At 44.4% G+C, this 23,449-nt stretch overlaps 1 long non-coding RNA gene and 1 pseudogene across 1 annotated transcript in view; one reads left to right on the top strand and one right to left on the bottom strand.

The window, feature by feature from the left end:
- LOC148004493 (uncharacterized) overlaps window positions 1–22,269 on the top strand; it is a 107,113-nt gene extending 84,844 nt beyond the window's left edge. Inside the window, exons 2-3 of the long non-coding RNA XR_015624461.1 lie at window positions 16,309–16,414; window positions 21,909–22,269. This is a non-coding gene — a long non-coding RNA (uncharacterized LOC148004493). The remainder of the gene's footprint in view (window positions 1–16,308; window positions 16,415–21,908) is intronic.
- Window positions 9,660–14,406, bottom strand: LOC148004494 (RNA-binding protein MEX3A-like; annotated as a pseudogene).
- Window positions 22,270–23,449: the final 1,180 nt, after the last annotated feature.

Raw genomic sequence — 23,449 nt, 5'->3', positions numbered from 1 at the left:
ACCCCTAAAGCCTATTTCTGCTGGAGTAAGGGAGGCCCCAGCTTGCCTAGGGTGGATGTGGTTCAAAATGAACATCATTTATATTATGGTTCCATAAAGAGTCGGTTCATGTATTCAAATGTTTGGAAATGAGTGGTCAGAATTGTCAGTGAACTTTACTCAATACATTTTGAGTCCCTTAAACTCAGGCAAGGAAAATCAGACCTGTATATTCCCTGAGGTCTTCAGGGGTCCCAGTGTCTGTCTAATGGAAAACATTCTACAGGAACATGGAAGGATTTCTAAAGCAGGTTATGTGTATTAGGAGGGTTAATTTAGGAATATCTGAATACAGAGGGCACTTAGCTCCTAAAAGTGGGAGTAAGTCTTTTACTATGTGGCAGTTCTCCATGGGTATTTTCCCATCTCCTTGGTCGATGCCTCCATTGGTGAGACAAACTTAGCAACAATCCAGGAGTCACCACTGGACCTCTGGATGAGCCCAGCTGTTTGAGAAGAGCTTCAGAACATACAATATTGACACCAACTGCCATCCTATCTGTACATTGGCATTTCTCTCCAAATGCCTTTTTATTGTACAATGAGAATCTCTCTCCAACTGCCTACCTCCCTGTACATATGGAATCTGATGTCAACTGCCATCTTTTTTGAACATAAACTGTCTATCTGCAATTACGTTCCTACGCAAATAGAGGGCATCTCTCGAAACCTGCCTTCCTCCGAGGACATAGAGTAACTCTGAGCAATTGCATCCCTTGACTGCCTCTAAAATTCTTAAGTGGAAGAAAAATAGTCTTGGGGCCCAGAACCAATATCTCAAAATTGACATCTCTCTAAACCATTCAGATGAACTGTAAAGACAGTAGAAGATAGGAAAATTCAGTCTGATTAAATCAGGGTAGAATTATCCCCAGTTTCTTACAAAGTTAGGTAGGGGTATGTCAGGTAGTGACTTGGAGATATTTGTGTAGAGATAGGAGTATCTGATAGAATCTTTACATTATGTCCAGTTCTGAGGGACCCTGTCTGACAAATGAATAAAGTTCAATGATGAGAACATATATAATTGAAAAATTAATAGAGCAGGAAGAAGGCGTGGGAAGCAAGGGTTAAATAGTGTAGTCATCCAAGAAACCTAACCTTACGGCCAGCACCACAGGAAAAAACAACTCAGGAGTCAGTACATGATACTTTTTCCAATTGGCCAGGGTGCATTTGAGATCATGAATCCTGCCTGCCACATAAAAACACAGGCCTTAGTGATTATAAAACTATAGAGGTCATCAAATATCTCATTGGAAGGATCCAGTCACAAATATAAACTATGAAAACACTATTCCATTCTAATATCAAGAGCCTCTATCAGGTTCTAGGAACGTCAATTCAGATCCATCTACTTTCTGAGAATGCTCTAGAAGAAAACGTCCTTGACCAAAGAGTGGAAGGGGGGCATGTTGCAGAAGGAAGATCATAGAAAATACTTGGACACTTATGGGCATCAATAAAGTACTGCCACAAAAATTCAACCTGTCCATCCACACATAAAATTCCAGAATATCCACAAAGATGCAGTGGATAATGTAAAGTTCATAGACCTCACCAGCCCATCAATGCAGACACTGCCTCTCACTGAAATGGCAGCATTGGACCAAGGATTTTATGCTCCAGAGCTCACACTAGGAGAGCCACAGGATGGCATGGAGGCAGATGCGTAGAGTATGGGCCAACTACTCCATTATATCACCACAGGGTCCAATTTCTTCAGTGGAAGGACCACGAAAGAAATCAGAAATAGATTGTCACAGGGCCCTATGACATTGCAACTCACTTCTGGCAACCGGAAACCTAATCCACCAAATCCTTACAGTTCGCCCAGAGATGAGGCCCTCCATTGAGAACATTGAGACATTTTTGTGTAATGAGAGGAAATGTGAAGTACTTAGCTCGACTGTCACCTATCCAGATTCTCAAACTGTAGACATGCTCTGAGGTATGGAATTTTATAGTTGCAGGAAATTAAATACTTGAACAAGTAAAACTACAGCAAAACGATGGGGGACATATTTAAATTTAAAAGAACAGGAACAGAGGGCACTTGAGCATGGGTCTAAGACTTTTGTCATTACTGGGCTTACATGCCCTATGCCACCCAAATCATGAGCACATCCCTTTATTCTCTTCCTCCACCAAAGAGAAAGGGGAGTAACCCCAACTTTGGCCTCATCCATATCCAGCCCTAGGAGAGCATGGGCCTCCTGCCCTGACACAATAAGGCCAGTAGTGGCAAGAAGTGCTTCCATGCCTGCCACTACATTACAGTGTCCCAAGAAGAGGAGCACAGAGACTGCCTGTGCCCTCCATTCTGGAGATTTGTCTACCCACTGAGTCCGCATCAGCATACCAGAAGAGCAAATGCCCTGCGATATAAGGAATTCTTAGACAAGGAGCTCTAAGTAAACCCTCAGAGGATTGAGTGCTTCAAGGGACTAGACAAGAGTATCAGGGTTTTCCTGTCAAGAATCTGTTGTGTTAAGGAGTCTGTGAAGATGAAAGCCTACTATATAACTTTCAAAAATATGGATCTTATGAAAGAAGCAGGACCCAGAACCCCATGAGTTTCTAGGCAAGTACGAGATGGTGCATCACTTCTTGACCTTCTTCACTATACCATGCTACAGTCATTAGCCTCTTCTAGGGCCTACTAACATCAAAGGGGGTCCATGTAGATACTGAGTGTGCTCCAGCAGGGGACTTCTTGAACTAATAATGGAGGAGGCCGCAAGCAGGAAGACGGGGCAAAAATATTTGTGCAATAGTGACAGCCATAAAATATTGAAACAACCTTGACTTTGTCTATGCAAACATAAAACACCAGAATATCCTCAGCGAGTCAGAGGTTGATGAGAAATAGACAGAGATGACCTGAACCTCAATGCAGACTTTGCATCTTCCTGAAAAGGCAGCATGGGTCCAAGGGAATTATGCTGTAGACTTCACACTAGATGAGCCATTTGATGGCAAAAAAGGCAGATGCGGACAGTTTGGGCATGCTCTTATATTACCTCACCACATGTTCACAGGCACTGAGAGTAAACACCATGGAAGAGACAAATATTGTCACAGGGACCTATAACATTGCAACTCACTTCTCTTGGCAAATTGAAATCTAAATCCCCAGACACTCATATTTTCCCCAAAGTTGAGTTCCACCATAGAAAACATTGAAGGACTTTCCTGGGCAATGAAATGTGAAGTTAATATGTAGACTGTGACTTCTCCAGATTCTAACATTATGGACAGGCTTTGAATCATGGAGTTTCATGTCAAGGAACTGGAATCCCCAAAAAAGTAAATGGAAAAGATGGGGCCCTAACTACTCTAGAAGAACAGACACAAGATGTGAGCATGGTTCTAAGACTTCATCCAAGCCTGTGGATCCAGGTGCTCCACCACCCCGACTCCTGCACACCCCTTCATGTCTTGTCTTCCACCCAACGGAAGGGCCTGTGAGCCCAACTGTGTCCTCCTCCTTTACCAGCCTTCAGGAGAGCATGGACCTGCTGCCCTGACTCTGTCAGGACACAGGAGGGCAAGAAGAGCTCCCATGCTTTCCATTGCTCTACACTGTCCCAAGAGGAGGAGCAGATACTGCCTGTGCCCTGTATTCTGTAGATGGGTCCGCCCCTGTGAACACATGAGCACATCAGAACAGGAAATTCCACTGTCGCCTAAGGAAGACTTGGACAAGGAAACCTTCATCACCCTCTCAGAAAATTGGGTGTCTCATCAGAATGGGCATAAGAGAGAGCTTCCCTGTTGTTTCCTGTTTCCTTTTCTGTTATTTCAAAAGTCTCTGAAGATAAACCACAACCCCCCACCCACCCATATCTTCCAAGAACCTAGGTCCTCTAAAGCAGGGAGGACGCAGTAGGAAATGAAATGGTATGCTTGTATGGGAGTGTTCATCACAACATTGACATTGTACACTACATCATCCTATTACCATTAACCTCTTCTAGGTCCTAGTAACATCAAATCCTTTCCAGCTAGATACTCAGTATGTTCCAGCGGGAAACTTCTTTGACCTCAGAATGGAGGAGGGGCTGCTGCAAGAGGAGGAGTCAAAGAATTCTATTTGGGCAGATAGTGCCAGACATAAAGTATTGCCACTATCTTGACATTGTTTATTGAGACATTAAACATCAATACATTTTGCAAATTGCAGACTGATATATGAAGGTAATAGTACTTGTTTACCAGGATCAAAATCAAATATTCTTATTAATATTCCTCTATCTTCTCACATTAAAGCATTATATGTGCACCAAGGTGGCATTGCCTGAGAAGACGTAAACAAATACCTGTGTAACCCAGATGTGGTATCAGCAAAAGACCACAGAATTAGTCTACCTGAGTCTATCTTATTCAACATTGACTTCACAGGTGCTCCATGCTCAGGAAAGCGTGTGGGGTCACTTAGAAGAAGGGGTTACTCGGGCAGTTGTTCTCTATGTGCTTCAGCCAGCACTGGCTTCAGCTTGGATAAGCTGCATTTCTGAAGCCTCTGATAGCAGGATCACCGCTCATGCTTTTCATTGTTGAGATTTATAAGTACTCCAAGTGTCCAGGACAGTGGATCGCTCTTCCCTACAATAACATGCCTTTAGCATTCCCAAATGTTGGTATAGACTCAACAGCAAAGGGCACTAAAATATCCACTGGCTTTGACTTTTGAATGAGTAAATTTCAGTGCATTGGATCCACTAAAGCAATAGCTACTAAGGTCTGCATGTTCCTTACATTCGCTGCAAAAATACACCAGGACCCAGGCAGCAAACGTATAAAGTGAATGTGTGCTTTAAACTCATTTACAAGTTGAGTATCTACTGGGATCATCAAAACCATTGTGAACAGAACAGCTGAGAGCTCACTTGGACCACAAGTGGGATGCAGAGAGGGAATCAATTGGAATGGCCTGGGCTTTTGATACCTGTAAACCCAGCCCCAGGGACACAGCTCTTCCCCAGACTATACTGCCTAATTCTTCCTAAACTGTTGTCCCAACTAGGAATTGTATTGAAGCACATGACCCTAGGGGGACCAACCTAATTCAATCTCCTACATAGGTGCTGATCATTTTCACTAGGAAGAAAAAGGCTCTGAAGGTAACAGTCAAGACAGGCACTGTGCTGAGGTAGTGAGAGGGACACTCTCCACCTCTCCAGGTCCTGTTTTCATGGATCATTCATGAGGGAATTATAAGTGGAAAAAAAAAAAAAGGAAAACACTCTGTGGATATGTTTGTGCTTTGGACTGGGGTTTGGTCCCTATAGTCCCGGGAGACGTGTTTTTTTTTTTTCCCATGAAACCAAATGATTCCTATGTATCTATTTTAGCTCAATTTCAAGTCCATATGTTGGGATTTTTCCTGTATATCTCAGCAGAGGTCAAGGAAAATTCTCAACCTCAATTGATGGCCATCCTCTTCAGAAAGAAGAACCTAGGCATTCAGTACATGCTGCTTTCCTGTATAGCTGTGAAGGCTTGACTCTGTAAATTATCCTACCATGGCCTTGCAGGGACCTGAAAAGCATAAATATATTGCGAGGAAGGCACAGAGAAGCATCTTACTACATTGTTTTGATATTGTTGTTCTCCAGTATCTCTGAATTCAACCTTCAAGGGTTGTGCCATGAGAACATCTGTTTTCTTAAAAAAAGTAAATGAATATTAATCCTGGCAGAAGAACCTTGCTAACTGTGTGAGGAAAGGGAACAGAAACTATCTGAAGAGACTGCAGTAGCATTCAATCCTATCCCCAACCCCCAAACAAAGCCCAAACCAGCTGCTTATGTAGACAGCAGTATCAAGTGTTTGACTTTGTCCTTCCCAAAGGCTAGAGCCGTAACTTGTGAACCTGAACCCTTCTGGGCCCCAGACATTGTCCTGAGGGAGTCATGCAATGGTAATGTTGAGTGCAGTCTGAGCAGGAAGCTCTCTGGGATAAGAGAACAGGGCACATCCTCTGTATAGGGAACAGGGTGAGCTGCAGGACAACATCCTAACAAAGTTCCATGTCCCTTACCTTGCCAGATAAACCCTCTCATGTACCAATTTTGACAGTTGCCCCAGAGAAGGCATCTGCTAGAAGATATTGAGAAACCAAAGATGAGTGAGGAAAAGTCACAGACTATTCCAAGTGAGAACTATGCAGCCCACATCACCTCAGCATTCCACATGCTGTGACTTCTATTACACACATATCATATGTGCAGAAGTGACAGTATGAGAAAATAATGGAGACATACTTAATACTACTGGATCATACCATAAATGTGGGCTAGGCTGAAGGCCTTCACAAAGACTTTGTCCATGACCATACATTTTCTATCCCCACAATTTTTTCTCTTTCAATTTTTCCCATTAATTTAAGAAGCACTGATTCTGTTCATGCCTGTTCAGGCTGCTGTGTTTATAACCACACCTATCTGAAGAAATGTCATGGGGAAAACTGTCTCCATGCTTAACATTTTCTTCTGCTGTCTCATGAATGGGAGCCCTAGATACAGTGAGGCCTCCCAGTGTCACTCTGTGGCTGTGCCTTATGCGAGCCGCAGCAAAGTTCAGGAGCAGATCCCTTGCCGTTTTGGCAATAAGGTGCTTGCAATCTGTTTGCAAACTGCAGAGGATAGAATGAAGGCAGGACTCTCAGGGTTGTTTTACCTCTTGCAGTTCAAAAGAGTTCCATCTTGATTCTTCCAAAGATTGAAATGGCAAACCGTTTCACACCTAGGAATTGTGTTTAGAGACAGGCCTCCTGTCTGTAGCTTGTGAGTTTAGCATGCACTGAAGTGCTGATAGAATGAAGCCCCCGTCATATGAAAACCAAGAGAAGGACAGCCTCTGTAGTCCAGAGAGGGATGTCCCTGGGCATCGGCTCATGTGTCACCTGATGAGTACTAATTGCAAATGCATTTTCCTCTGGTCCCTGGAGAAAACCTGAGGGAAAAAGATGCCTGAACAAAGCCCACCCACACTCAGAAGGAGTCCTATAGAGATTAAAAAGTGGTTCAGTCTACAAAACTAGCCTACCACAGACAAAGTGATTTCTATTGTGGACATAAGTCAGACTCTAGCTAGGGAAAAGTACAGATTCTCTTTGAAAAAGCAGTGTTCCCAGGCTTACATCCTAGCATATCATGTACACATCATAACTGATTAAAATAGCATTTTAAGTCATATCCATCTCATACTGGAGTATGAGCAGCCTCCTGAACGCAGTAGACAATATGGTAATAGAGATTTGTCCAGAGACAGCATGGAGTCTTTAAAAGAGAATTGGGAAGATGCAATGGGAGGAATAATTGATTCAGGAGATCAAAGGGGGCAGCAGGCTGCTGAATGAGGAGACCCAGAAATCTCATTTGTTGTGTGACCTCTCTTAGACACTGATCAGAACCTGCACTTTTTAGAATGTACATTACTCTTCAAAAATGCTTGCTTTTCTCCCTTGAAATTCGTAGGGCAATGTCAATGATCTCTTTATGGTGGACTATGAACATAAAAGTTAGAGAATGTCTCTGAGTATCTGTGTTTATACTGAAACCCAGAAGTTGAAGTGCCCAGCTCAGTCCTAAACACTCACTGACTCTAAGTAATCCCTCCTCCCTCTTGTCCTACAAGTGCTAAGAGACAGCATTTCAGGGCAGGCTTCCTCCCTTTATTTTCAGTGTAACCCTGTACTTCTTCCTGAGTGTCCCTATGTCATCCTCTATGAGGGCTAAACCTGGACCCATGTAAAAGGATTCTCAGGGACTAATATCACTACTCTTGGGCACACCCTGAGTACAGTGGGATCTTTGACCTTGGTATCTTCCTAGGTGTCCACAAGGAGGCCCTGCTCTTCTGCCCTTGCAATACAGCTTGAGTCTCCTCATGTCTAGAGAGGGCAATCTGCAAGAAAATCTTGGCTGCTTTCCTGAGTCCTGCCAGCTATTCCAAGCTCTCAAGTTCTCAGTAATATGTGAAGACTCACTTAGCTATTCTTCCAGGGTCTTTGTATAGCACAATAGGACCTTAGTGAATTTAATGATGTCTATGGCTCACTGAAGGAGAAACAATGCACAACTGCAGAATAGGGATCCCAACAAAAGAAAAGAACCCATGACCACTCAAGTGCAGAAGAGGTAAACATACTGCATGGCAGTTGGGTGCTCTGGGAGGCAGCAGTCTGCCAACGTTTCTGTGACTGTCATGACATAGAGAATTGAGTTCAAAGAACTAAATCCAAAAGAATCCTGCTATCGTTCTCTGGAAGCACCAAATGTGTTATCTGGAAAATTGGTTCATGGGCAGGGGCCACTAGGGACATTGTAGGCACATTTTTCTTCAGTGAAGAGTGAAGGATTGTGGTGGGAGAGAAACAGAATGACTGACACAATGAATGAACAAATAAATGAATGAATGAATGAATGAATGAATGAATGAATGAATATTTGCTGTGGAACATATGATGAACTGGCGGTCTGATCCGATGTCAGTGCGCCCTCCTTCCTTCAGGGACATTGCCCTATCCCTTTATGGGAAGTAATTTTGGAAAGTTGTAGGGCAAGCCTCAGAGGATGTTGAAAGCTTTTCTGTCTGTCTTCTTCCAAATGGGGAGCATCCTGCCTTGATGGTTAATTGTTCTCCTGAGGGAGAAACCTATAGTGGAACTCATGATGGAGCGCCTATGTCTCCTTAGAAGTGATATGTCCTCACCCCATTGTTTGGAGGCAAAAGCCAATCAGGAAAACACACCTTTCTGTCATTCCTTGAGATACTCCTCCCTCCCTCTATAGGCCCAGCAGACGTAGGATACCAACCACTAGCATCCCAGAAATCTCACTTGTTGTGTGACCTCTACCAAGCCCAATGAGGCGTCACACAGCCTCAGGGTCTGGTTGTAAGCCTCTGCCTCAAGGAAGGGTTGATTTTTATGACCCATGCATGGAACAGGAAAAAAGGAAGTTCTGGGTACTTGGAAAGGGCCAAATAAGACAGAATTTTAGTTTTATTAAGGACTACCAAGTTGCCAGGATCAAATTCATAATCACAGAAAAGACATCCTAAATGTCTTCCTTACACATGGATGTATCTTGATCCAGCTGTACTGAGGACTGTGTTTTCTTTCCCTCATCTTCTGAGGCCACTATGACTGTCCTAAGTCTGTGCTTGCATATGGCCTCCCATAAAACAGATTATGGGAGCTGTCCAATTCAGCCAGGACTCCCTCCCATGGACAGAGGTATCACATTTCTCAGAGGCATGGAGCTGTGCATTAATCAAAACTTTGGGCACTAGAAATGTCTCAGTCACAGCTGTGTTTCTGGGTGGTAGGACAGTACACCTATGTCAGCATTCTTTCACTAGACCTTACAGCATTACTCTCTAGAGCCTGATGTCAAAGACCTGATGTTGTTTCCCCTGCATTCTGTGACTGGTGTGATGACACCTGGTACAGAAGCCACCTTCTGTCCCGACTCTTAGTGAAGTTTCATTATTTAGTACACTCAGTTTCCATCATCTAAATCATAGGAGACAGGAATGTCTCCAGAGTCCTGTTTCAGTTTTGTTGACAGCCTTCTAGAAAGGAAAAGTGCACTCCTAGATCTGCTTCCTCAGGACACCTTCATATTCCTTCCCAAGGTATTCTCAGTGACTGTTATCCAGTGCAGGACTTCACCATGGGCCAGGTCAACTGCAGCCTCAGTCCTTCCTGCCTCTTCACTGTTCAACTGTGGAGGCCAATAGGCTGGGGCCTGCACGCAGAATATGGAGCCATTAGGATTTAACTCTGAAAAGAATCCAAACATGGCTGATTCCCTTCCCACGTCCCTCAAACCCATGGGGTTATGGCTATCCATGCTGTCTACTTTAGGTGCTAGGGGCCAAGGAATCCTTTCCTCTGATCACCTTAGGAGAGATTGCTGTAGCAAGACCATCACTCTACTGTGTAGAATGTCTAAATGTATTCCTCCTGCCCCTCTGAACTTTGTTCGCTTGGGTACTGGGCCTGCTTCCCATTAGCTGCTATCCCTGTGCCTGGTGCCTGGGCATGGTCACTAGACCCTCCACATTTGGTAGTTGAATGATTGCAAATGCCTGGAGGAAGCCTTGTGGTGGATGTGCACACCTTTACTTCCAGCAACATAGGCAGGTGGATCTCTGAATTACTTGCCAGCCTGGTGTACTGAGGGAATTCCAGGATAGTCAGGGCTACACAGAGAAACCCTGATTTGGGACCTCCATGCTCCAAAGTGAGAAACCTCTTGTGGAGATAAAGGCAGAGTATCTGAGTACCTCATATCTGGCAGTAAAGTAGGCAATGTAAGTTAAACTACAGTTTCTGACAGTTAGGGCTTGCCCATCCCCCAAGGTTTTGCCCAACAATACCCTTTCTAAAAGTGGGGGGAGGGTCTATCAGCCTCCCTTTCTTCTTGCTCTGCCACAAAACAACCACTGCCTGATGTGGACCAGTGTACAAAAATGTGTGTCTGGCATAAGTTACTTTGCAGTGATTTGACAGACATTATGACCAAAAGCAACAAGGAGCACAAATGATTTAATGTGGCTCCTATATCCTGACCATTGTCAAGATTTAATGTGGCTCCTATTTCCTGACCGTTGTCCATCTGTGATGAGAAGTCAAGGCAGGAACTCAGACGAGGCATGATCCTGTAGGCAGGAAGTGAAAGAGAGCTGACAGAGTGGCAGAGGAGAGCTGCTGACTGGCATGCTGACCTGAATTTCCTGCTCAGATAATGATGCCTTCTAATGGCACATCTCCAGATGGGACACCATGCTCCCATAGTAGTCACTGATGAAGAAACTCCCCTTATACCTTCCTATAGGCTATTAATACAGGAGTTAACTCAGTAACATTTTCCTCCATTTGGATTTCTTGTGCTATTGATGTTGACCAGTTGACTATCACACATGAGCACCATACAAATAAAAATTGCAGTGCTAGGGTCAGGTGAAATGTCATCAGAGACAGAACATGAGCTAGAATGTCTAAGCATTAGAAGCAGCTGGCTGTTCCTATTATCTTGCTGTATTAAGACCTATTTGAAGCAGAATGGAGGGCCTGCAGCTGGAGGATTGAAGGATGGAATTCAGTGTTCACTAGGTGGATGGGATCTGTCTGTCACAGTTCTGAGAGAAGCTTATGTCTCTGACCTCCCACTCTAGAGAGCCATACAGAGAGACAAGTCCTGACTGGAACTCATTCCTGTCAGTGAAATGGCTGTGACCTCCTGCATCTCCCCTCTCAGGCTGGTGGTCCAGAGGGTGAAGTTGTGGAGAGGTAAATTAATTGACAAGAGGCAAAAGAGAGAGACCTCCGTCTGCCTTCCTCCCACATCCCTTCTCCAGCCAGGAAGAGTGGGACTCCTGAGCTAGAGCTCAGAGTATTCCCTCCCTATTACATACAAGCATCTGCTGGCCTCCTGGTCTCCCACCTGCTCCTGGCCCAGCCAGCAGAACCAGGAGGGTAGGAGGCTGCTGACTGACATAAATGAGCAAGAGGAGCACAAAGGGTGCTAGACCTATCACAATGCCTGATTCTTGGAAGAGGCTCCACTGCACCCCAACCCTGCTTTGCCCTGGCGTAACCCATCACCAAGAAGCTGAGCTCTCTCCTCAGGCAGTGGGGAAGACATAGCATAATGATTTGTGTTTAATCAGGATTCAATAGTGGTTCAGCTAGGTGCAGAGAGGTCAGGGGTGGGCCACTGCTAGGGAGCGGGAGGGGACACTTCCCAACCACACCTCTCCAGATCCAGGATATTTCCTACAATCTGCTTCCCCTTCCCTCGGGCAGGTGATCTGTGATACGTACATGCTGCACCCTCAGCATAATGCCCACAGAAGATAAAGGTTGGTTTCCAAACTTTTATGAACCCTGATACTAGTTTCCACTATGTACCCATTATTAGTTTCCAGTCTCAAACTGTCTGGATCTAAATCTACATTCCATCAGGAATTGGAATTGAGTCTTTGCAGGAGTGGGGAAGGGGCTGTCCACTACAGGATCAGAACCTGGGAAGGGGGCTATCAAAATGTTCTCTAGACTTCTCTCCCAGGAAGATGTTATGCCCAAAGCTGGGCTAGAAGAGGCAAGAGGAACCAGGGACTGCACTTAACAGCTGGATAGAAAATGGGAATAGAAGGGATAGGAAAAAAGAACAAAGACAAAAAAAGGAATGGGCAAGTCCACAGCAAAAAATTTGAAGAAGGGACAAGCAAAAAGTTGGAGGGAAAAGAGAAGCCTCCTTCAGATCTCTAGCCCAGCCGTGTGAGACAGGTGAGTTGTGAGCCCTTTGTTGATTGACATCCTGCTCCTTCCCAGAAGATGTACGTAGAACCTTATTAGGTCCCCTCTCCTTATCTGTTGGGAACTCAGGAAAAGGGTGGGTTGTGGTAAGGGGTCACGTTACGAGATCGGAGGTCAGAACCAAATGACTGGGGATCACTAAGAGCACCTCTAGCTACAGACAGCAATTCTCCCTGTTCTTACTGCGCAGAGGAAGATGCCTAATGTCACATAGATAGGGAGAAGGGAAAGGTCAGGTTGTCCTGGTGGCCACTTCAAGCTAAAGAAAAGCTTCTCTTAACTGCTTCCTGATTTAAGGGTCTGTTGATGTATCAGAGTTGTAACATTAGTAAAATTTATAGCCCACTCCCAAAGTGTAACCAGAGGCTCTGGACTTTGCCCCACCCGTAGCCACTCATTCCTCTCCTTCTCCATCCCACTGAGATGATTATTGCCTAGAAACTTACCCTGTAGTTGCTACAATCCCTACAGGTCCATGGCTGTACCCTAGGGAGCAGACCGATTTTCCAGGGACATGGAACTTGGAAAAATATTCAGATAGCTTGTGTGGCAGTGATGTGACAGACAGGACAATCTTGGTCTGTCCTCTCACAGATGCATACTGCACCCTCCATCCAGACAAGATTATGTCCTCTGGACACCAGGGCTGCTGTCACTTTTCTCTCAAAGCAGAGGATGCAGGCCTTCCTACTCCCACTTTAGAGAAACTCTTTGTGTCTCTCTGGACTGCATCTATGTGAGCCTGTCCAGGACCCCTCATTGGTGGCAGGAGATCAATGCTCACCTGGGGGTTCTGCATATGCTTTGGCTGAAGAAAAGTAGTAGGAGGCAGAAGAGAAGTGCACCAGTGTGAAGATGGAGTTCCTGGTAAGAACTCCATCAGCAGTGGGGGTGGGCAGGCTTACCTCTCACTCCATAGTACAATTCCTGCCTGCCCACACCATTGCTGGAAACAGATATCCACCTTAGCTGATGTCCCTGCCCTGCTAGCCTAAGTGCTGGGCCTCAAAGATGAGTTCATGCCACACTCAAATATACAGCCCAGGTTGTTGTGCCTGAAGGTGGAGAGTGGCTTACAGCCTGGAGCAAACACGGGCCAGGCATCTGAGTAGAGGCTATCCAGGGCTGCATGGAGTCTGACAGCCATGAAGTCAATCTTATTGTCACCCAGGAAGTCACCATCCCTGTTCTACTCAAGAATCTTGCCAGTGTGTGGCGTAATGTACCTTGCTATCTCCTTCCTTGCGGTGCTGTCTACTTTCCAAGTTACCCAGGCACTGTTGACCTCAAACACCAGGTCTTAGTCCTGGCTGGAAGTTATGATGTAAGTGTTGGTCTGCTGCTGGATACAATTTGGGCACACTACCAGCATCACCACATGGTAGGGCTCATACAGGGATCATCGCTTGGCCTGGCAGAGCAGGGGGCACACTAAAGCCACACTTCGGAGATGATTTCCTGCCAGGCTGTGAACACTTCTTACTGCCTCCCAGTCACCATGAACACTGGCTCCTCATCTCACACATCTGTCTCAATATGGGTATTGGTCTTGGCCCTCAGAGCCTTAATCCATCATCCTTGGCTATCTACGATCTCCTCCACTCGCTCAGATGTGAGCACTGGAATGCACGCTTTGGTGTTGCTGGTGGCCTTAAGGCAAAGCTTTGCATCTTTGTCCATTCCGAGCTTTGCTGTGTTCTGCCCTTTGGTGGTGTTGGGCTGCTGGATCCTCTGCACAGCTGGGTCTGCTGTCTGGGAGGCCCTGACCTCCACAAATCTGGAGTCCTGGCTGCCTGGGGTGGTGGTGGGGGGTGGAGGGCCTGCAGGGCAGGGTCTGTCGACTGCTCAGGGATGCCATCCCCACTCCCACTCCTCTGCCATTCCAACTCCCAGTCCTACACCATCACAGGCACCAGGTGTGGGGGTTGAGGCTCCCACAAATGCAGGAGGCAGAGTTGATCAAGATCCAACTGAAGGGCACACTCCTCTTCCTGCATACCTTGGTCTTTTTGCTTCCTCTGAAACATCATAGTTATCCAAAGCCCCCTTTCTTCCCATCATTCCAGATACCACTAGACTAGGCGTGGGGAATCAAAAGCTGAGGGAGAGGGAGGGAGAGAGAGAGAGAGAGAGGGGTGGTGGACAGGAGAAGCAGAGAGCGGAGGGCCTGTCTTCTTTCTTTATTTCCTCACCATCTCAGAACAGCACATGAGCCAGGTGAACTCTGGAGATATCTTTCTTAGTCTCCACACTCTCCCTAACCTGTCAAAGGGCTGATTGGTTATTTTGTTCTTAAAGCGTAGATTAGTTATGTTGTTCTTTTTCACGGAAGCCCTCATGTTTTTTTCCTGAGAACATTTCCCACCTTAAGAATATGACTTTCACAGTTTTAGGCTCCCTTGGCTATGTGCTATTGTGTGCTGTGTTTTCTGAAGCATTTCAGGTCTTAACTTTGTGGCCATGATTGATTTGGAATAATCTTCATGTGTGGTCAGAGGGACTTCAATCTCCCATATATGGAAATTTGCTTTTCCCAGCACCATTTCTTGACCAAGGTGCACCTTTTCCTACAGATTTGTACCACCATCTTTGTATACAATTAGTTGTCTCTTAATGTGTGGGTTCATTTTTAGCTGATCCACTCCAGGTCTGTGATCTGCTCCTGTGTTTCTGAGCCACACCACACATTCTATAGATGGGCACTATGGGGAATTCTCTAGCATGTTGTTTTCTCCCTCTTCTTCTTTTTAATTCCTTCTCCTCCTTCTTCTTTCTCTTGCCCTTGGTGTTTTTCTTCTACCTCTTTTCTTTCTCTCCTGTCCTCATCCTTTTCATTTCCTTATTTTCTTTTTTTCCCTTTTTTTCTCCATCTTAATTAAATTGGGTATTTCTTATTTACATTTCAATTGTTATTCTCTTTCCCAGTTTCCATGCCAGCATCCCACTAGCCCCTCCCCCTCCCATTTTATATGGAAGTTCCCCTCCCAATCCTGCCCCCACTAGAGGACAGTATGGCTCCTCTTTCAAAAGAGATTTAGCAAGGCTTCCTGGCATAGGTCTGCCATTCTAGTTACTCAGGAGCCTGGGGAAGGAGGACGACTTGTTCAAGGCTAGCTCTAACTACAGAGTAAAATCAAAACCTGCCTTAAGAACAGAGTGAGATCTTGTCTCAAAATAAGAAGCAAAGAGATTGCTACAGATGGACTCCTTGGTAGAGAACCAGCCTCACCTGAATGAGGTTCTGGGGTCAGGCATTTTCACTGGAGAAAAAGAGAACCAAAGTAATTTACCCAGAAGCTGGAGCTCACTTTGAAGGGATAGGGAGATGGAAGGGTTCAGGGATATTTGTCCTAGGGGATAAAGGATAGAGAGGAAACAAAAGAGGCCCATAGACAATGACAGTTTATAAAGGTACCAGGGGAACTCCCTCGTGTTAGGATGAGGTGTTTAGTTGTACTGGGCTGTGTTAATGGGGCAGCCAAGGGGGGCTTTTTAATGCTGGACTTCAATACTTTGATAGCTTGACTTTGATAGTCAGCCTCAGGAGGACGAAGTGGCCAAATAAGGAACTAGGCCTTGGTGGCCAGCTCTAGGAATGCAATCTAAGGGGTTTTTGCAAAGCACAGAGAATTGGGGAGATGGGCAAGGCCTGCCAGAGCCATGCTCACAGCCATACTTGAGGTGACCAGAGGCCCTTCACCTAGAATGCACAAAGCCACAGACTCCTGATCCTCAGTCTTGCCTTTATGAGGTGCAGTGACACAGGCTTGTAGCTCTGGCACTTTGTCAGAAAGAAAGAGGAGAGAGAGAGAGAGAGAGAGAGAGAGAGAGAGAGAGAGAGAGAGAGAGAGAGAGAGAGAGAGAGAGAGAGATCTAAAGCCAAGGAAGATACCCTCAGAGATAAGTATGTACCAAATCTTGCTTCATTACAGGGTTCTGTAGACTTCTAAGATCTGGAGTGGAGCCATCTGAAAGAAGTGGGAGTGCTGTGATCCAGCCAGTGATGGGGAGCTCTCAGCTAGCACCATGGGGTTCCAGGTACCATCTCCAAGGGAATCTCCCTTCCTATGCTCCCCTCTGAGAGAGAGAAGACATGTGATTCATGCCTGTAATTCCAGCTCTGGAGAGGCTGAGGCAGGAAGACAGTATGGACTATATAAATAAGACATTGTTTCATAAAAACAATTCCTAAAAGAATCTGCACAGAGTATGAGGATGAGAGTATAAAGATAAGAGCCTTGGGCCCGTTCAAATCAGAAAGCCACAGAGGAGAGATGTTCATACAGTTAAATTACATAGTGGTGTACAATTCTACGATGCAGCTCAACTTTATATGAATTTCAAGATCGATCTGGAGAAAGTCTGGCATCTTCTTGAATGATTCATTGATCACTTCGTGTTACCTCAGCCTTGTACTCTTAAGCATTAACCAGAGAAATGAAGGTCTGAGACCCTTAGAGACTCATACATGGATGCTCACAAGACTTTTGTTTATAGCAACCAAAAATTAGAATTAGAGAGGGGGTGCTAGAGAGATGGCTCAGTGGTTAAGAGCACTGACTACTCTTCTAGAGGACCTGGGTTCAGTTCCCAACACCCACATGGCAACTTACAACTGTCTGTAACTCCAAGATCTAACATCCTCACACAGACATACATGCGTGCAGAAAACCAATACACATAATAAAAATATATAAATTTAAAAAAGAGAGAGACAGAGAATTAGAGAGATTTCAGTGCATGGCGGGGGTGGGGTGCGGATAGGCAAATTTCCTGGATAGAGGAGACATACATGGGAATTCAAACTCAGGATATTTGATATACAGGAGTCACATAGAGAACCAGAAAGATGGACTTCACACAAACTGTGTGTGGGGGGAGGAAGCCCCAAGTGTGTGCAGTTCTGAGTGAATGAGTGGTGTTGACTTGTGACAGCCATGTTTAGGGACCCAGAGCCCCAAACCCATGGAAAAATGTCAAAACCTTCTCCAGCCCTGGGTGAGGTTCAGAGGGAAATTGCAAATCCCTCCATTAGTATCTGTATGTGGATATTAATAGTATATTCAGAAAATGTCCACCATAATGTTCTGTCCCTGGATATTTATAGCCGGAAGACTGCTCCCCTACAGAGAGTACTCCTACCAAGACTAGCTAAACCTGTCTGCCTGATACAGCCGCAACCCATAAACCATGCCACCTTGATCTGTGTACAATAGCCCAGTCCTTGTTCAGCTGAATGCAGTCACCCCGCCTCTCTTCAACTCTATACTAAACAGACTGAGCTTCCAGGGTGCTGAGGTTTATCCAGCAGTGAGTCTGGACCACATTATCCCAGCTTTCTGTCTATGTGCCCATCTGTCTGTCTTCCGTCCTTCACCGTTCTTCGACAAGTCTAAGTAACCAAACCATGCAAGGACTTGGCAGTAAGCAATGCAAAGGAGACAGACAGAGCACCACAGAAAATATACGTGCACCAAGGTTTCTCCAGAGAGACGGTCTATGTTGGCAATTAATAAAAATAAGCCCAGTTCTTTTTCTGGGAAATATCAGAGAGATTCCTGTTAAATGTCCACAAGACTGGTCATGTTAAATACCGAGAAAGATTCGGGGCAGGTAAGGTAGAGTACCCTACCAGAGGAACATGAGATGGCCTGACAGATTAGGAAACACTTGACACCTTTTAAAAGTTTTTTTAAAAGATTTATTTTTAGGAGCCTGTCTGTGTGACTGTGTGTGTGTGTGTGTATGTGTGTGTTTGTGTGTGTGTGTGTGTGTTTGTCTGTGTGTGTCTGTGTGTGTATGTGTGTGTGTGTTTGTCTGTGTGTGTATGTGTGTGTGTATGTGTGTGTGTGTGTGTGTGTGCGTGTGTGTGTGTGTGTGTGTGAATGCTCATGTGAGTACAGCTGCCCCAGCTGACCAGATTTTCCTGATACTGGCATTAAAAGCAACAGGGATTCACCCTACTTGAGTGCTTGGGGACCAAACTCAGGTCCCAGGGAAGAGCAAGAAGCACTCTCAGCTGCAGGGCCATCTATGTGAGCCCCCATTTAGCAACTTCTTAAACCTGCACTTTCCCTGTGCCCCAGGCCTGCTACTATATATACATTTTCAAAAGAGAAACAAAAGTACATGTCCATATAAAGGCATGTATATGAATGTCTATAAAAGTCTGATTGTAGCCCAGTGGGGTGACACATGCCTGTAATCCCAATTCTTGGGAAGTAGAAGGAGAATCGGGAGTCAAGGTCATCCTTGGTTACATTTGGAGCTAAGACCAGCCTGGGCATCGTGAGATTCCATCTCAATACATAAGGGTTGGAGAGAAGGAGAGGTGGGTTAAGAACATGGTTTGCTTTTGTAGATGACCCAGTTTCTGTTCCTAGCACCCATGTGACACAACCATCTGTAACTCTAGTCCTAGGGCATTCGGAGTCTTTTTATGGTCTTTTAGGCCATCAGATACACATGGTGCAGGACATACAGTCAGGCATACACATAAAAGAAATAATAAACATTTGAAAATAATAACTAAACATTTGAAAGTCTTATTTGTAATAACTCCAAATGGGGATGTTGATGAACACTTAAAAGGGAGTTATGTAGCTATACAACACAGTGCTTTTTAAGCAGCGAAGGCAAATGAACGTTTATGTATGCAATACCAAGATTAACCTCAAAATGATGATGGTAACTAAAGCCAGCGTGACTCCACAATGTTCCTCACTGCAGGATTCTATTAGATAAATAAATGTAAACAGATTAGTAGTGATAAGAAACAGGTCAGAGATTGGGCAGTGAGGGTGACAGGGGAAGGACTAAACAAATTCAGAAGAAAACTTTGACTAGGGATAAGTGTGCTCACTTCCTTGACAGCAGTGACAGATTCACGATGTGTACAGATCCCGAACACTATTAAGCTGCTTGCTATAAACATGTGCATTTTAAGGCATGTTCTACCCCTAAGAGGGCAAGAGTGCTGTCTTAAGATTTCTGAGAATTATAATAAGCTAAGGGACTTATAAAAATAGTTTAGAATTAAATCTCCATTTACAATACAATTTAGACTTAAGATTTCTTAGATCGTGCCTCAATTTTACTGGACACTCAAAGATATTAGGAGCTGGAGAGATGAGTCAGTGGTTAAAAGCACTTGCTGCTCTTATAGAGAACCTGGGGTTCAGCTCCTAGCACCCAGATTGGGTGGCTCACTGTGTCTTGTAACTCCAGCACCAGGACATCAGATTTTCTTTTCTGGCTTCTACAGGCACCTGTATGCCCATATTGCATATAAACACATTCTCTCTTTCACTTCCTCCTCCTCCTTCTTTTTCTCTTCCTCCTCCTCCTTCTTTTTCTCTCAACACACACATACACATGCCCCAATCTTCAAAAGAATCTCTCTCTCTCTCCCTCTCTCTGTGTGTGTGTGTGTGTGTGTATGTGTGTGTGTGTGCACGCGCGTGTGTGTGTGTGTGTGTGTGTGTGTGTGTGTGTGTGTGTGTACTCCCACTTGTGGAAGCCAGAGGTCAAAAGTAAGTACCTTCCTCATCACTTTCTACCTTTTTAGAACAATTATTACATTGTTTATTTGGGGAAGGGATATTCACACCATGATGCTGGTGTGGAAGTTAGAGGACAATTTTTGGGAGTTGATTCTTTTCTTTTACCATGTGGGTCACAGGGATCACATGCTGGTTTGGCAACAAGAGCATTTACCCACCTTCATTCAGTGAGCAGAATGCTCATAGAATAACTGGCCAATCTTGGGATCTTGGGATCCTCTACCCAGTACCTCCAATACTGAGATCACAGCTGTACTCGTTGTTGTTGTTGATGTTGTTGTTTAATGTGAATATGGAGAACTCAAGTCCTCAGGCTTCTGTGGTGAGCATTTTACCCACTAAGCCATTTCCCCTAAATTCTCTCTATTTTTAATAAGAAGAAAGCTCATCAGATCATAGAAATTGTATCCAAAAGCTATAACAACAAAAATGGCACTGTAAATCTTTAAATATTTTTTCAGATCTATTTTAATTTTAACAGGGGAGGTGGTGTGTGTAGTGAATTCTGGAGTCCACAGAGATATAAGGGTTCTTTGGAGCTGGGGTCATGGGTAGATGTGAGCCAGGGCTATAAAGAGAATAGAATATATGATGTATGATGTATGATACATGATATACTATATACAATATGATATATATATATATATATATATATATATCACTAGATTTTACAATCTCTTCTGGATATGGTGATGATGACCTTTTTCACCAAAATTTGAAGCAAAGGAAGTATACTTGGTTATGGAGTCTAAATAGGATATAGAAGCATATTTGTTTGTTTTTCTGTTTTTTGAGACAGCATTTCTCTATAACAGCCATGGCTGTCCTGAAACTTGATTTGTAGACCAAGCTGGCCTCAAGCTCACAGGGATCCTCCTGCCTCTGCCTCCTGAGTGCTAGGATTAAACGTGTTCTCCACCCTGCCTGTCCCTAGATGGAATGTTTTTAATTAAATGTAAGTAGTTACTTTGACTATATGTTTATGATGATAAGGATTGGACCAGGAGCTTCATGCATGCTGAACATATATTGTGCCACTAACTGGTAGCCCCAGCTCCCTAAAATTTCTTAGACATTCTATCCAGTGGTAAAATAAATAATGTAAATGTCCAAATTCTCATTCAAAGGCAATGCATTAAACTCGATGCATCCTAGAAATGGAAGTTCAGGGAATGAGATGTCATTCTGTAGTTATTAGGGAGAAAAAAATTAACACCAGCAGCAGCTACTGTAGTAGAGTGCTTGTGTTTATGTTGGGAGCAGTAGGATCCAGTCCAATCTGCTTGAAAGCAATATAGTAACATCGACTAACAGTCACTGTGCTTATAAGAATGTAAATAACATCTATGCTGATCCTGAAATATGGCATTTTAACAAGCTAATTATTTAAACTAGAGATCCCTCGAGAAGAGCTGCTCTGGGAGGACACTTTTACTTTGACATTCCTTCATCTACCTAAATCCAGATTTCCAAAGAACACAGTTATTTTTGCTTCCTTCCCTAGGTTTCATTAACTAACCCCATATAGTCGGGAATCAAGACTAAAGAATGTAATCACAACGGGACAGTTTTTTCACAAGCCATGGACTATCTCCTAGGCCCATTCAATTCCCAAACACACTCCGTCACTAACTGCTGTCTAGGCCTGGGGTTCATTTATTCCTCTAATATTCCTTTCGACTCCTCAGATTGGTCATCTTCCCCATCTCCCTCCCACGAAGAAGACAGTATAATTATGTAGACCTCATTGAGTAATGGCACTTCTGTGGTTCTTCCTCAAGCATGTTAATAGATGTGTTTATCTTTTTCTCCTATTAATCTCTCATTGTTGCTTCATTCCAGCAAGTCAGTGGAAAAGGTAGGGGCCACTTTCCCTTTGCCCTGCATCTACATAATCATTCAGTTCAGCTAGAGAGAGGAAAGCACCGATCCAGACCATTTAATTAATCTTTTTTTTTTTTTTGCAACAGGCTGGATGAAGTCAGAGATAACAAAACGATAAAAATGCTAAGAAAGTCCTGTCTGCTGATTAAAGATGAGGAACTATTGCTGTCTCCATGGATTTGCAATGACTTCTAAGAGATACTGTTCAGTAAAAAGTGCAAAAGGGAAGAGAATTTTGTATGAACCAGTGCTCTGCTGGAGAATCAGAGCTAGAGACTTCTGGAAGGACTTTGGGGCTGGGGGTTGGTTGTCATCTGACCTCTGAAGCCTCCGGGCACCCACGTGGTGCAACAGACCTACATGTGGAAAAGACACTCATACACATAAAAGAAACAAATGAAAAAACTAAAAAATAAACAGAATAATGCAAGAGCTGTCAAGATGGCAAAGCTGGTAAAAGTGTTTGTTGCACAAGCCTGACAACCTGAGTTCAGTGGCCCAGAACCCAGGAAAAAAGAGCAGGAACTCCTGAGACCTGACCTCTGTCCTCCTCATGCGTGCTTGTGCCTGCAAAAACACACAGGTAGGCACACACACACACAGACACACACACACACACATACACACACACACACACATGCTACATGAAAATAAACATGTTTGAAAGACTAAGTAAAACAGTTAGGCAGTTGAGGCACAACTTTCAATCCCAGCACTTGGGAGGCAAGGACAGGTGGATCTCAGTGAATTCAAGGGCAGCCTGGTGTATAGAGCTCGTTCCAGGACAGCTAAGGCTGCACAGAAAAACCCTGTTGGGGAAGGGGGAGACCCTAAACAAGCAGTGGCCAGCTTTCCTGTGTCTGATTTGACATCAACTGAACAATGAAGGGGAAATGACAGAAAGAAATGACAGGGACAGGATGGAAAGACAGCTGCAGGATCTGGTCCCCTGGGTCGATGGTTTCCATTCCCAACAAAGTAGAAAGGCATTACTAGGGAGAGAACCAGAAGACAACAGAAACTTCAGAGGGGTGGGGTAAGAATGTATGATTGACAGGCTTCACAGGGATGGCTGCCAGAGAACAATCAAACTTCCTGGGGCTCAAGAGATGACTCAGAGGTTAAGAGAGCTAAGAGGTTAAGAGCTTCAAGAGGAATCTGGTTCAATTCCCAGCACCCACATGGCAGTTAGCAGCTGTCTGTAACTCTAGTTTTAGGGGATCTGACACAGACAGACAAGCAAAAGAACACCAACGCATATAAAGGATAAAGGAAAAAAAAAAAGAAATCACCAAAAGAAATTTTAATGGAGGAAAAAAAGGAAAAAGAAAAGACTTTCTAGGAATTCTCACGGATGAAGCTTACAGAAAGCTGTCTTTCTTTTTTTTTTTATTAACTTGAGTATTTCTTATTTACATTTCGAGTGTTATTCCTTCTGGTTTCCAGGCAAACATCCCCCTAACCCCTCCCCCTCCCCTTCTTTATGTATGTTCCCCTCCCCACCCTCCCCCCATTGCCGCCCTCCCCCCAACAATCACATTCACTGGGGGTTCAGTCTTAGCAGGACCAAAGGCTGTCCCTTCCACTGGTGCTCTTACTAGGATATTCATTGCTACCTATGAGGTCA

The sequence above is a fragment of the Rattus norvegicus genome, chromosome 7 (genome assembly GCF_021556685.1).
Source record: "Rattus norvegicus strain SHRSP/BbbUtx chromosome 7, alternate assembly SHRSP_T2T, whole genome shotgun sequence".
NCBI lineage: Eukaryota > Metazoa > Chordata > Mammalia > Rodentia > Muridae > Rattus > Rattus norvegicus.
The sequence above is the reverse complement of the archived record's forward strand: the minus strand, read 5'-3'. Positions and strand labels throughout refer to the sequence as shown.